This window comes from Melanotaenia boesemani, chromosome 5, assembly GCF_017639745.1.
Source record: "Melanotaenia boesemani isolate fMelBoe1 chromosome 5, fMelBoe1.pri, whole genome shotgun sequence".
Classification (NCBI taxonomy): Eukaryota; Metazoa; Chordata; class Actinopteri; order Atheriniformes; family Melanotaeniidae; genus Melanotaenia; species Melanotaenia boesemani.
In genome coordinates, this window is record NC_055686.1 from 5,563,474 (window position 1) to 5,576,729 (window position 13,256).

General features: G+C 40.1%; 1 long non-coding RNA gene across 1 annotated transcript; it reads left to right on the forward strand.

Annotated features, from left to right (window-relative positions):
- The first annotated feature begins 8,914 nt into the window (after positions 1 to 8,914).
- Positions 8,915 to 10,672, forward strand: LOC121639375. Its single transcript, XR_006010145.1, has 3 exons — positions 8,915 to 8,925; positions 9,922 to 10,480; positions 10,556 to 10,672. It is a non-coding gene; the product is annotated as an uncharacterized LOC121639375 (long non-coding RNA).
- Positions 10,673 to 13,256: the final 2,584 nt, after the last annotated feature.

The following is a 13,256-nucleotide window of genomic DNA, read 5'->3' on the forward strand; positions in this document are numbered from 1 at the left end:
TTATAGAATAATCCGATATTGATGAGAACTTATTAATAACTGTGATTGTCTGAGAGAGTGATGTTTGTGAGTTCTGAAGGAAGAGTAATACATCATCTGCATAAAGACTTATTTTATGTTCTATATTTTTGCCCTGGATTCCTTTAATTTCTATATTTTGTCTAATAGCAGCTGCTAATGGCTCTATGAAAATGGCAAAAAGTGAGGGGGAGAGTGGGCAGCCCTGTCTGGTGCCTCTCTGTAAGCGGAAGCTTGGAGAAGTTTGATCGTTGGTTTTCACACATGCATTTGGGTTATTATATAATATTTTAATCCACTCTATGAAAGAAGGTCCAAACCCAAATTTGTCTAGTGTTGCAAATAGAAACTTCCAGTTTACCCTGTCGAAGGCTTTTTCTGCATCTAGAGAAATGATTGTGGATTCTAGATTATGTAAAGTAGAGTAATCTATGAGGTTATTTAGTCTACGCATGTTAGTAGATGAATGTCGACCTTTTATAAAACCTGTCTGGTCTGGATGTATTATAAGAGGAGTTATTTTTTCTATCCTTCTGGCAAGAGCTTTACTAATTATTTTCAGGTCTACATTTATTAAAGATATGGGACGGTAACTGGATGGAAGTGTGGGGTCTTTGCCTGGTTTTAGCAATAGTGTTATATTAGCTAAGTTCATATTTTGCGGTATTTTTTGTTTTTCCTTTATTTCTAACAACATATTATAAAATGTAGGAGCTAGCGTTGTCCAGAATTCCTTGTAAAATTCTGCTGAGTAACCATCTGGACCCGGGGCTTTATTGTTGGGCATATGTTGGAGAGCTTCGTGGAGTTCATCTACAGTAATAGGTGCATCTAAATTTATTTTATTTTCATTTTTTAGTTTTGGTAGATTAATGTTGTTTAAAAATTGTTCAATATGTTCATCTGTTGGATTAATCTGTGATTCATATAATGTTTTATAGAAGCTTCTAAACGTGTCATTTATCTTGTCTGGGTCATGGCTGATGTTTCCGTCTTGATCTTTAACAGAGGAGATTGTTGTTTTCTCCTTGTTTGTTTTTAGTTGATTTGCTAAAAACTTTCCAGATTTGTTACTATGTTCAAAGTTCTCCAAGCAAAGTCTTTGCACTAAAAACTGTGTTTTTTTAACTATAATTTCTTTAAGTTGCAATTTAGTTTTCCTTATATTATTCATTGTGTGCTCTTCGGGGGAAATGCGGTAAGCCTCCTCCAATGATTTAATCCTAAATTCTAATTGTAAAACTCTTGCTGTTTCCTTCTTCTTCTTATGTGAGGAGAAGGAAATTATTTTCCCTTGCATTACTGCTTTTCCTGCTTCCCAAAGGAGACACGCTGAAGTTTCAGGCATGTCATTTTTTTCTACATAAATTGACCATTCTTTTTTAAAATAATCAATAAACTCAGGATCTTTCAATAAAGAGGTGTTAAATCTCCAGCTTTTACCAATCGGTTTATTATTTTTGATTCTCAGACTGAATGAAACTGGTGCGTGATCGCTGATGCTGATTGGATGTATCTGAGTCTCTGAAATGTCGCCCATTAGTGAGTTACTATTTAATATATAATCTATTCTAGAGAAGGAGTGGTGAACTGAAGAGAAGAAGGTGTATTCTCTTAGTTTAGGATGGTGAGAGCGCCAAGCATCGCAAAGACCAAAATCCTTCATGTACTGTTTGATAGTTTCTGACGACTGCCAGACTCGATGACTGGCTGATGTGCTGCAGCGATCTTGTTCAGTCAAGACTACATTAAAATCACCAGCTAGCACTATTCTGTTATCTGAATAATTCTGGAGTGTAGCAAACAGGGAGTGGAAAAAGGAGGGATCATCTGCATTGGGGCCGTACACATTGGTAATACATAATTTGATATTACAAATAGATAATAAAGTTATCAGAAATCTGCCTTCCGGATCCACTACTGTGCTATCTATGTCAAAATTTAGTCTTTTATTAATAAGAGTAGCTACTCCTCTCTGCCTAGAATTGTAACAAGCTGAGTAAACATGAGGAAACTGAGCTGTTTGAAGAAGATCTATTGTTGAGTTTGTTAAATGAGTCTCTTGTAGTAAGACAATGTCAGCCTGCAGCTCCTGTAATTTATTAAAGATCTTCAACCTCTTCTCCCTGGAACCAGCTCCATGTACATTCCAACAGACGATTTTTAACATGGTTATTGTGAACGGTTTAATGCTTCATGCGTGTTACTGACGCGTGTGTCTTTGTGCGCCCCTCTGCGTGTTTGCATGCAGCCTGACTGCGCGCGTTTATCCGTATGTTAACTGTCCGTATATGTACCTTAATGCGTGTTCTCTCATACATAAAACGCGAGTGTTTATATGTATCATGTATGGTGCGGCTGTGCGTCCTGACGGTGTTCGACCGGCTGCGTGCGCTGCTGATATTACGAGCTGGATTACAATTAACAGTGAAAGCGTGAAAGATAGTGAAAAGTGAGAAAAGTATTTGTGTGAAATATAAAAACAAAACAGAAAAAAAAAATACATCGATCTAGGTGTAGAGGCTGTGGTGAGACTAGCGGTGTGTTCTACTGTCAGTGATCTATAATGGCGAGTTAAGAGTGATCATTGTGAGAGATTGACTTACAGCACCTGGGATCAGAAGAGCCACGGAGTGATGTCCGGGTCGCGGTACAGCTGTCCATTAATAAATAATTTATCCACCGCGATGACAGCGCGAGCGCCTTCAACGATAGATTTCCTCCTGATGGGAAACAGGACTCTCCGTCGGTCCAGAATCTCTCTCGGATATTGGTCGTTTACTCCGAAGTTGGTCCCCTTCAGTTCGCGGCCCTGGTTCTTCACCTGCTCCTTCTGTTTGAAGCTGACGAACTTCGCTACTATAGGTCTTGGTCTGCTGGACCCGGGTTTCCTCCCGCCGAGCCGATGGACTCTGTGAAAGGAGATGTTTTTCACCGTTTCCTCCGGGAGCTTCAGGTGGGTTTTGATGAAGATTTTCACCGTGGTCTCGGGGTCCTCCTCCGTCTGCTCTGGAATCCCTGCAAATACCAGGTTCTCTCTCATACTCCGCGCCTGCAGATCGATCACCGTTTCCTTAATCTTCTTATTTTCCTCTGAGAGACGGGTCAAGCCCTCGGTGAGGGATTTTACCGTCTTTCTGAGACTGGCATTTTCTGCAGCCAGACTTTCCACCTGCTTCTGGCTGAATTCTAGTGATTCACGTAGCGCCTGGAACTCCTTGTGGAGAATTTCTACCAGACTCAAACGCGCATCAAAACTACTGAGTTTCTTATCTATAGAGATCCGAACATCTGTAGAGTCGTTCCCCGGTGGTGAAATAGCTCCAGGTTAATCCTCATTTCGCTGTCTCTTGGACTTGGATGAGGTGGAGGGGGTGGAGGTGTTGCTTGGTTTCCCCATGACGATTCTGTCGTAACAACGATCTATAAAATCTGTCAGGCTGGCCAAATCCTCCCCGCTGTGCTCCAGAGTGTACCTTTTAAAGACACTATAGTCCTACTTTAAAGAATATTTTGATTAAGTTGGCACAAAATACAATCGAATGAAAGTAGAAATGTTTGGGCGCGCCTAATTTGAATCTGCCGTCTCCCCCGGAACTACGTCACCTACAGCATTAGAGTCACTTACCTGCCACCAGCGTCACCTACCTGTCTGCAGCACCCTCAATTCGTTAGATCATTCATGTTTTAATCACACAAAACAACTAAATGATGTCCCAAATACAAAATGGACTTAATCTGCCAAGGTTGCGCCCTCCTCTGGTGTATGAAGGTCGCAGAAAGAAGTACGATGAAGGGGCTTGATCTTCAGCCTACATGATGGTTATTGCATTGATTATTTAATATAAAAATGGAACAGATCTGGAAAGTTACTATATATATGTATAAACACACATACACATATATATGTAGTATATTTTATGTGTTAAAAAAAAATAATGACACTTTTATTGTTATCAATAAGCGATATTACTAAAAATGTTTCCAAACCAATGCAAAAAAAAAAAAAAAAAGCTGGCCCGTTATAGCTTACATGGTGTATGTACGTCACTTGAGGTGCAGATTAATCTGTGCAAACCTACGCATATTTTTCTTGTATAAGGAGTTACCACTAATGTGAAAAGTCTGCAACCAGCCCACAGTGGCAAACCGCTGAGACTGTTGAGGAAACGGTAACTACCGCTACAGAAACGGTAACTGCCGTTATAGCGAGAGTGGCTGGCCCGGATCTTAGCGTCTCTCTCTCTCCCCGCCGCCACCCTCCCCTCGCCCTCCCCCTCCTTGTAGCCATTGAAAACAACTGCACAAAACTGACGTTACTCCATCTGCGATCGACTTGTTTTGCCTCACGTCAGGTCCCGAATGTGTGGCACAAAAGTTTGAATTTCAGATCTGAATTTGAATTTCAGATTTGAATTTGTATTTCAGATCTGAATTTGAATTTCAGATCTGAATTTTTCAAATACAAAAGTTTCAACTTTACCACAATACAAATAAAAAAAAAAAAAAAAAAAAGATTCAATATCAAATATGGTCATTTGGATTCAGTTTTTTGAAGCAATTATTCAAACAGGCATATTCAGATTCAAATTGAATGATTCAAATTCAAATATAAAGAATTCAGATTCGCTCCCCAGTGGCACAAACCTTATCCCATAAGTGTGCCTGCTTGCAGGTGGACAAGAGAGGAGCCAGCCGACAGCAAACCAGCATATGGTCTGGAGAATCCACATAGCTTCTTATGAAGAAAGAAATAAGCGAGCAAGAGGTCCGAGGTAAGAATCCATCAAAAAATTAGCCGCAGGTAGGGTTGCCTACAGAAAGCCGGCGTCAGTATCTTATGAAGACCGATAATTCCATAGATGCCGGCCAATAACACCATCCAATGCTGTCTAAACGTTTTGCTTAATTTATATTTTAAATTTTATGGGTGAGTAGCGGTGACAGACATGCCAGCGTTCACTCATCCGGAACGAGTGCAGTGTTTATGATTTGCTGTTTGGATAGTCGCAAAAACTCTCAATGTTCAGTTACTGGAAAGGTGCAATAAGTGCTGATGTTGCCATGGAAACTGCTTTAAAATAAAGGAATGAAACTTAAACAAGTTGTAACTGTGGCATAAGTTTTACTTCTGTTCAGTATTAGTTTATAATGACCTTTATAAGCTGTACCTGCTCACAGCACAGGCTGTAGGTCTTCACCGGACTTTGAAAGTTGTAACATGTCAGATATCTTCTCTTCTCCTCAGGTCTTCATCTACCCACCATACCATCACCATGTCTGTTAACTACTCCTCTCCCTTCAACTCCTCTCTGGATTCGGTTCACTCTCTCTGTTTCAAAACCATACTTGGTGATTCAATCCACAGCAGCCTTTCTGCCACCAGACTCATCCTCCTGATTCCCATTTCCATCTTTGTCCTCCACCTGGGCATCCAACAGTGGCGGCAGCATCATTCCTTTAAAACAGCGAGCCACTCCGACCTCTTCACCTACAACCTGGCTGTCATGGAGCTGTTATGGAGTTTGGGAACTGTTTCATACTTTTCGGGGGTTTTCTCAGGTTTTGTTACGTTAATTTTACCGGTGTATTATCTTTACGACATCATTTTTTCTGCAGAAATCAGCTTTCACATGCTAACCTGTGTGGATCGCTACCTAGCTGTTGTTCATCCGGTAACGTATCGTAAACTACGAAATACTCGTGGAGTCACCATCAGAAACATCAGCATAGTTTGTGTTTGGCTGTTGTTGCCATTGTACTGTATTTTACAATTGTATGTCTCTACTTTATACATGATCATGTTCTTTACTTACTTGGCCGCCTCAGTGGTTGTTGTCTCTTTCTGCAGCCTTTCTGTTCTCTATGTGCTCTTTCGTCCAGGCCCGGGGGCAGGAGGCGGGAACAGGAGCCATATTGACCAATCAAAACAAAGGGCATTCTTTACTGTTATGGCCATAATGGGGGTCCTGTGCTTGTTTTTCTTGGGCTGTCTTGTTTCTTCTGCACTGATGGTAACAGAAGTGTTGTGCACCGGTGTCTCCTATGTGGTGTATTCTTCTATGATATGGCTTAGTCTACCCAGCAGTTTGGTTTTGCCACTGCTTTATCTGCACAAGACAGGAAAACTACCATGTGGACACCAGGGTGGTAGCTAAAGAGGACAAGTGGAGATTTAAATTTACTAAATTTTCAAATGATCTATGTGATTGGCTGCCAGCATATGAAGCAGCAAAACCTCTAAGATCAATTTTACAAAATATATATGTGGGTTAGGATTGCTTTAAACTAAACATTTATTTTTTTCTTTTGCTGCTTTAAAACTTTTATTTTGCACGACATTAAATGGAGGCCAGGAGTTTTTCCATTTTCTTTTTGTTTTCTTTTTGATTGTATTTTCTCACATATGTGCATTAATGATATTGGTTAGGATAATGATAATGAGGATGACAGTGATGAGGATGTATTTCTTGTTGACAACTGTTTGTATCATATTTAACTCGTATGTGTTCACTTATCTGTTTTTCTCTATTATGTACAACACATTTGGTTTCCTTGTGTATGAAATGTGCTATATAAATAAAGTTTCCTTGGCATGGAAACCTTTTCTGATGAGGATTTTTCCAATAGTGGATGGACCAACTGAAGGTCCAGATGCATCTCTCAGGTCCTGTGTCTGGTCTATGCATGTATTGTACTTTATCAAAATTATAGATAATAATTATAAGGACATTTGGAACTGCACAGTGGTGTGGGGGTTAGCATCACAGCCTCGAAGTAAGGTCAATCTTTCGACTCTCAGTTGAGGAGGATTTGAACAGTGGCCATTCTATGTGGAGTTGGCATGTTTTCTTGGGTTCTCTCCAGGTACTTTGGTTTCCTCCCATCATCCAAAAACATACATACTCTATGAGTGAGCGGTTGTTTGTGTCTGTGATGGACTGGCAACCAGTCCAGGTGTACCTGCCTCTCACCTGCTAATCTCACAGCTCTTCCAGGGCGCACTAACGGAAACATGGCAGCCAATGCGTGTCAACAACTTCGACCACCACCACCGAACATTTGTACAACCAGAGGCGAAGAGTTGTAGGAGTGTGAAGTGTCTTGTCCAAGAACACAACCACAGACTAACTAGAATGAAACAGGAAACCACCTGCCAACTTTGACCTAACCTCACCACATGACCTACTCTGCACACGAGACACAGCCACCTAATGTTACCAACTACTATCAGCTGCAGTGATGTAATTTGTTCTAGTTCATAAGCCAATACTTTTGTTGATTACCAATAAGCTCCAATAAAATCATGAAATCAGCATCCTCAGTTAACTGTAGAAAACGCTGTTCTTCTTACGTTTAGGGAACCTTCTTAAATATATTCATGGTAATAGTTGTAATTATTTATGCCTGGCTGAAAGATTAATACAATTTTCTTTGGTTTGGCAAGTAAATATTTTTTGCTTCAAGAACATTGGACAATAGATGATTTTTTTTTTACTATTTGTAAAATCGTTCTATATTAATAATATGTCCTGTCGTGCAACTCAGCTAGTTAGGTGCACAAGCTGAATGACATAGTAAATGACTGTAACACCTTTTTGACCCGCTCATACAAACATTTGAATATTGCTACTTATTACATATATGTGCTCCATGTACAGTTTTCAGCCATTTTTATACATATTCACACACCAATGAACATGATCGGGGTGCAGTTCGCGGTTAAATATCTTAACACAATTCTGCTGGAAGGCAACCTCTGCGCCAGCTAATCCAAAGCTAAAAAATGTATCCAGGGCCTGTGTTATCTGTTGATTTGCCAGTTTTGTTTTTAAAACTATTTAAATTGAGCTTCTCAATATCAAAACGATCATTGTTTTGAGTTACAAAGTGGAGCGCACACAGTTGTTGCTCTCTGACCTCTGAAATGTGGAAAGAACATTTGCCTGTTCTGATTTATTGCACAAGTCCCCATGCAAGCATGCACATCACCTTCACTGTTTGTCATCCTGACACACGTACACCATTTATCACCCTGAAACACACATTAAGCATCACATACATGGATCAGGTGCCACTGAACAGCAGTCTGCCAGTTTCAGGATGCTGGAGCCGGATGATACAAACACTGCTGTGGAGGTGGGTGATTGCTGGTAACTTAACAACTTACAGTTCAGATTTTATGACCTGTGATGGGAAATTTTGATCTCCCCTTTAGGATAAATCAGTTTTACATTTCCTTCTTAATATTATCTTTATTTTTTATTAACTATCTGTAAATATTGGATTTTGACAACCTATCCAATTGTTGCACACTGGACATTCTTGCCTCCCTTAAATTGAATTTTTAAAACCGTCTATCCATCACTCGTCATGCAGTAGTAAGGAACCATAACATGTCAGATATCTTCTCTTCTCCTCAGGTCTTCATCTACCCACCATACCATCACAATGTCAGTTAACTACTCCTCTCCCTTCAACTCTTCACTGGATTCGGTACACTCTCTCTGTTTCAACATGAAAGTTAGAGATTCAATTGTCAGTGCCCTTGCTGCCACCAGACTCATCCTCCTGACCCCCATTTCCATCTTTGTCCTCCACCTGGGCATCCAACAGTGGCGGCAGCATCATTCCTTTAAAACAGCGAGCCACTCTGACATCTTCACCTACAACCTGGCTGTCATAGAGCTGATATGGAGTTTGGGGATAATTTTATCTTTTTCTGGAGTTTTCTCTGATTTCGCTGATTTAACTTCAATGCTGTATTTTTTTTACACCATCATTTTTGTTTCAGGAACCGGCTCTCACACCCTAACCTGTGTGGATCGCTACCTAGCCATTGTTCATCCAGTAACATATCGTAAACTTCGAAGTACCCGTGGAGTCACCATCAGAAACATCAGTATAGTTTGTGTTTGGCTGATGACGTTGCTTTTCGTCTTTATTTTAAGTGATTATGTCTCTACTTTATCCATGATCATGTTGTTCAGTTTTTTGGTTGCCTCCTTAGTCATTGTGTCTTTCTGCAGCCTTTCTGTTCTCTATGTGCTCCTTCGTTCAGGCCCGGGGGCAGGAGGCAGGAACAGCGGCCGTATTGACCAATCAAAACAAAGGGCGTTCTTTACTGTTATGGCCATAATGGGGGTCCTGTGCTTGTTTTTCTTGGGATTCCTTGTTTCTCTAACACTGATGGTAACAGAAGTGTTGTGCCCTGGTGTCTCCTATGTAGTACATTCTTCTATGATGTGGCTTATTGTGCCCAGCAGTCTGGTTTTACCACTGCTTTATCTGCACAAGGTGGGAAAACTACAATGTGGACTTAAGATTTAATTATTTGATATTGCAGAGTGATGTAAACATGCAAAGATGGATGAAAAATCCTCTTAGAGCTACTGTCTAAAACAAACTGTTGAACGCTCAGGCCCTTTCCTTATTTGGTCATGTTTCCTGTTGCTTCTCTACCCCGTCTCTGTTCACAGCAATCAGCCACTAATTATCTAAATTAGTTCCACCTGTCCCTCTCTCTTCATGAGCAGTGTCAACCCCTTTGCCAGATTGTCTGTGAACATCACCACAGCTAGGGACTTCCCAGCCTTCTAAACCCTGCACCTGAATGTCTGATATCTGACTTGTTCTGGACCTGACCCTGATCTATGGTCCCTCTGGCCCCACTGGTCATGTGAATTTATTGATACTTAAAACATGAATTTTAGTGATGACGAGATGAAGCTTCATAAAGCATCAAAGCTTTCCAGCAAATTGGTTCAGAAAATGAATCATTTCTTGAGGCTTCATGTGAACATTAAGCCACCTGCTGGCCAAAGTGTATAAAACAGGCAGCTTTGATGTAATCCGTAACATCCTGCACTTTGTGTCTGTAAAGACTGTCTTGATTTAAAAAAGATGTAATGATCTGTCTGATAAGGATCAGACTTCCCAGCCTCCCTGAACGCAACCCAATTTTCCCACTCTGATTGGTAATACGCTTCACCTGTTTGATGCCCTTTAAATACCTGCCTGTGACAGCTTTTCTCCGCCAGATCGTCTTGGTTTCACCCTGCACGCATCCAGCCTTTGTAACCTGTCTGTTTTCCCGGTATTACCTGCCTGCCTGCCTGCCTGCCTGCCTGCCTGCCTGCCGTTGACTTGATTATTCTGGACCTGGATTCTAGTCTCTGCCTGCCCCCTGTCTGGTAACGTTTGTTTTTGGATTTCTTATTGGATTCTTGGATTACTGACCTCTGGATTGGATTTTGGATTTGGATACTGGATCACGGACCTTTTGCCCATCTCACTGAGAATCCCAGAAGCCCTGCTTCTGTCATCCGGGTTTCCAAACCATCTCTAAGTCATTCCCTCGCTAACCTGTTCTCTATCCAGCAGTCAACACCCTTCAGTTGAACCCTCCGCTGCATTCCGTGGTCCTGCTGGTTACGTCCACCCCGACCGCCTACTACAACTGGTACGTGGAGTAACATTAACCCACATCATAACCGCTGACTATCTGCTCACTGACTCCTGTTCTCGTGTCTCACAGAAGAGCTGACCGTGAGGGACCAGATCTATCACCTTTGCACATTTACATTGTACAATAAACCACCTCTTTACCCATCTCTGGTATTCTGATTATTCAAGTCCAATCTCCTGATCCATGACAAAAGACCATAGAATTAGCTTCTATCAGTGTGTTGTGTTTTCTACAGTATATCAATATTATGTTGGATCGTTTAAATGAGATAAAAATAGGTCAATATTCTTTCTTGGTGGGTTATTCAACGCAACAATCAATATATTTGTGTGTTTGGCCAAACTTGTATTACCATGTGATGTAATAGGATATAATCATGAGGAGAAACTGTGTTTTGTGTCTGGAAAACAGCTTTAGTTTAATCAGACAGATGATGATGAAAGTGCTCGTTTCAACCAGCACAATGATCCATGGTTCAGAGATTTTATTAATTTTTAATAAAAAACCAAAAAAAAAGAATTTTTTTTCCAACTGTGCTGACGCAGAAATCAAGACTTTGGACATAATCAGTGATGTCAGTCCTCAGCAACAATACATGCCCCAATAGATGCTCCGAGAAAACACTTCGTGGATTTCACTCTTTTAATGATTTTGCCTTTATTGATGACAATTATGCTCATAATAAAACATAGTAAAGATGTGGGTCAAATTAAACTTTTTTTTTTAATTAAACTGAGAAATTTAAGCTTTTTTGTTAACAATATAAAATAACGTTACAAGATAATAAAATGACTGTTATTCACTTTTATCACACAACTGTTTGAGAAAAATAAAGTCACAAATGTAAATTAACTAAATAAAGGCTAAACCTACTACTGACTGGCTTTTATTTGCATTCTTCAGCTTTTTGCCCCAAAGCCCTCTAAGAAAAAGCCCATTATGTTGGTATTGATCGATACAGAAAACCTTCTTATTGATATCTGGGTTGATGCACCAGCCTGAGCTGCACAACTTAACAAGAACACAGAAGAAAGCCCAGCACCTCTGTCCTGGCTCCTTGTTCACATTGGAGTGCTTTTTAAAATTCTCCATTTTCTTTTTCTTTTAAGTTTTATTTGGTTTTGCTCCACTTTCCTTCTCAGCTTCTCCACCACTGAGCATCGGCTCGGTCTCTCAGGGCTGCTGCCCAGCTGCTCCTGGTCGTCGTCATGGAGCGATTTACTGTCCAACTCACTTACCTCCAACCCAGCTACAGAGCTGACATTGTTTTGCTTTTATTTTTTGGAATTGATATGTAAATATGTTGCATCAAATTCTATTTGTTTTTATGTTATCTTTCCTTTTCTTTGTGTCTCTCAGTCCTTTGTTTCAGCTGTAGCTGGTGAATAAATAAACTGATTATTTAACTAACAATGTGTAAGTCTATATCACTAAAATAAACTATATATATATGAGAAAGAGAGAACTTATTTCACAACACTGTTTAATTCTGTACTTAATCCAAATGTAGTATGTAGTAAATAACTTATAGCTCTAACAGCTCTGAGTCTTTTTTTATTTCTGTTTGGCTTTTTTATTTAACACTCGATTAGCTTGCAGATCACCAAGAGGCCGCCGTGCAGCAGCATCCTTGATGTCACCAAAGTTCAATGATGGGAAAACACATTTGCATTTTCAAATTTACTGGAAAAAGTTGCCTAAAAAATGCATCAGCTTTGCAACATGCAAAAGACTCTTCAGTGTCCATTAGTTCCCTCTTGTATAGAAAAACAGTCTGACACATTTCTGCTCATTTGTTTATGACACCAGCAAGCAGCAGCTTGAAGTTGGAGACATTTCTGCAGGATAATTACTGAGGTGAGCTTTTATTACAAATATTTTTAGTGCTTTATGTTTCTTTACAGATTCATCATTTCATTTTTTGCTTAAGAAATTTCTCACACACATGTTAGTTCCACGTGGATGGAGGTAAAATGAGGAGCCTGGTCTTTAAAGGAGCCAGTTGAAATCACTTTAACATCTGGTCAGATGTTTTAAGTGTTTACAGAAGTAAATATGGATGCTTCATGTTTTTTGTGCATCAAATTGGAATCTGTCTGCTCCGTGTACGGTGGTTACCCCATATCTGCTGCTCCAGCATAGATATCTGGACTGACCACAGAGACAGTGGTCCACAGTTTCTGTAACAGTATCTGGCTTTCTCAGAGTTATTCAGTTTGTTGTAATAGTTAGACATCAGTGCATTAATGTAAACTAGCCAACAGAAAGTGCTTTTAATAACTGACAACACACTCTGGAATTTAAAACACTAATCTGCTCATAATAAGTTTTTAAAAGTTAGTAAAGAAATAGCTTCAAACTTTTTCAATCATTTTCATTTTCTGGTCACAACTTTTCCCTAAAAAGACAAATATCTAAAAACATTGTAATTTACTCTAGGGTACACCCCAGGGAGCCCCTGTATGCGAACTATTGGAACAAAGGTTACCCGCTGAGCTGAATGGCAGCATAGTGTCAGATATTTTATTTATCTTATTTACACAACAGCGCATCATTTCTCCTCTGCTCTCTGTTTGGGTGGAGTTCCACCCTGATGTGGTCACACTGCCACCAGCTGGCAGAGACCAGAGAGCTCCGTCCAAAATCAGCTTCTCTTGCAGAAATAATGTCATATTCAGATGTTTTCATTCACCACTGTGGATTACATTCATCTATAGTCTTTTGCAGCATATTACCATTTACATTAGTAACGCCAAGACCACGGCACTAA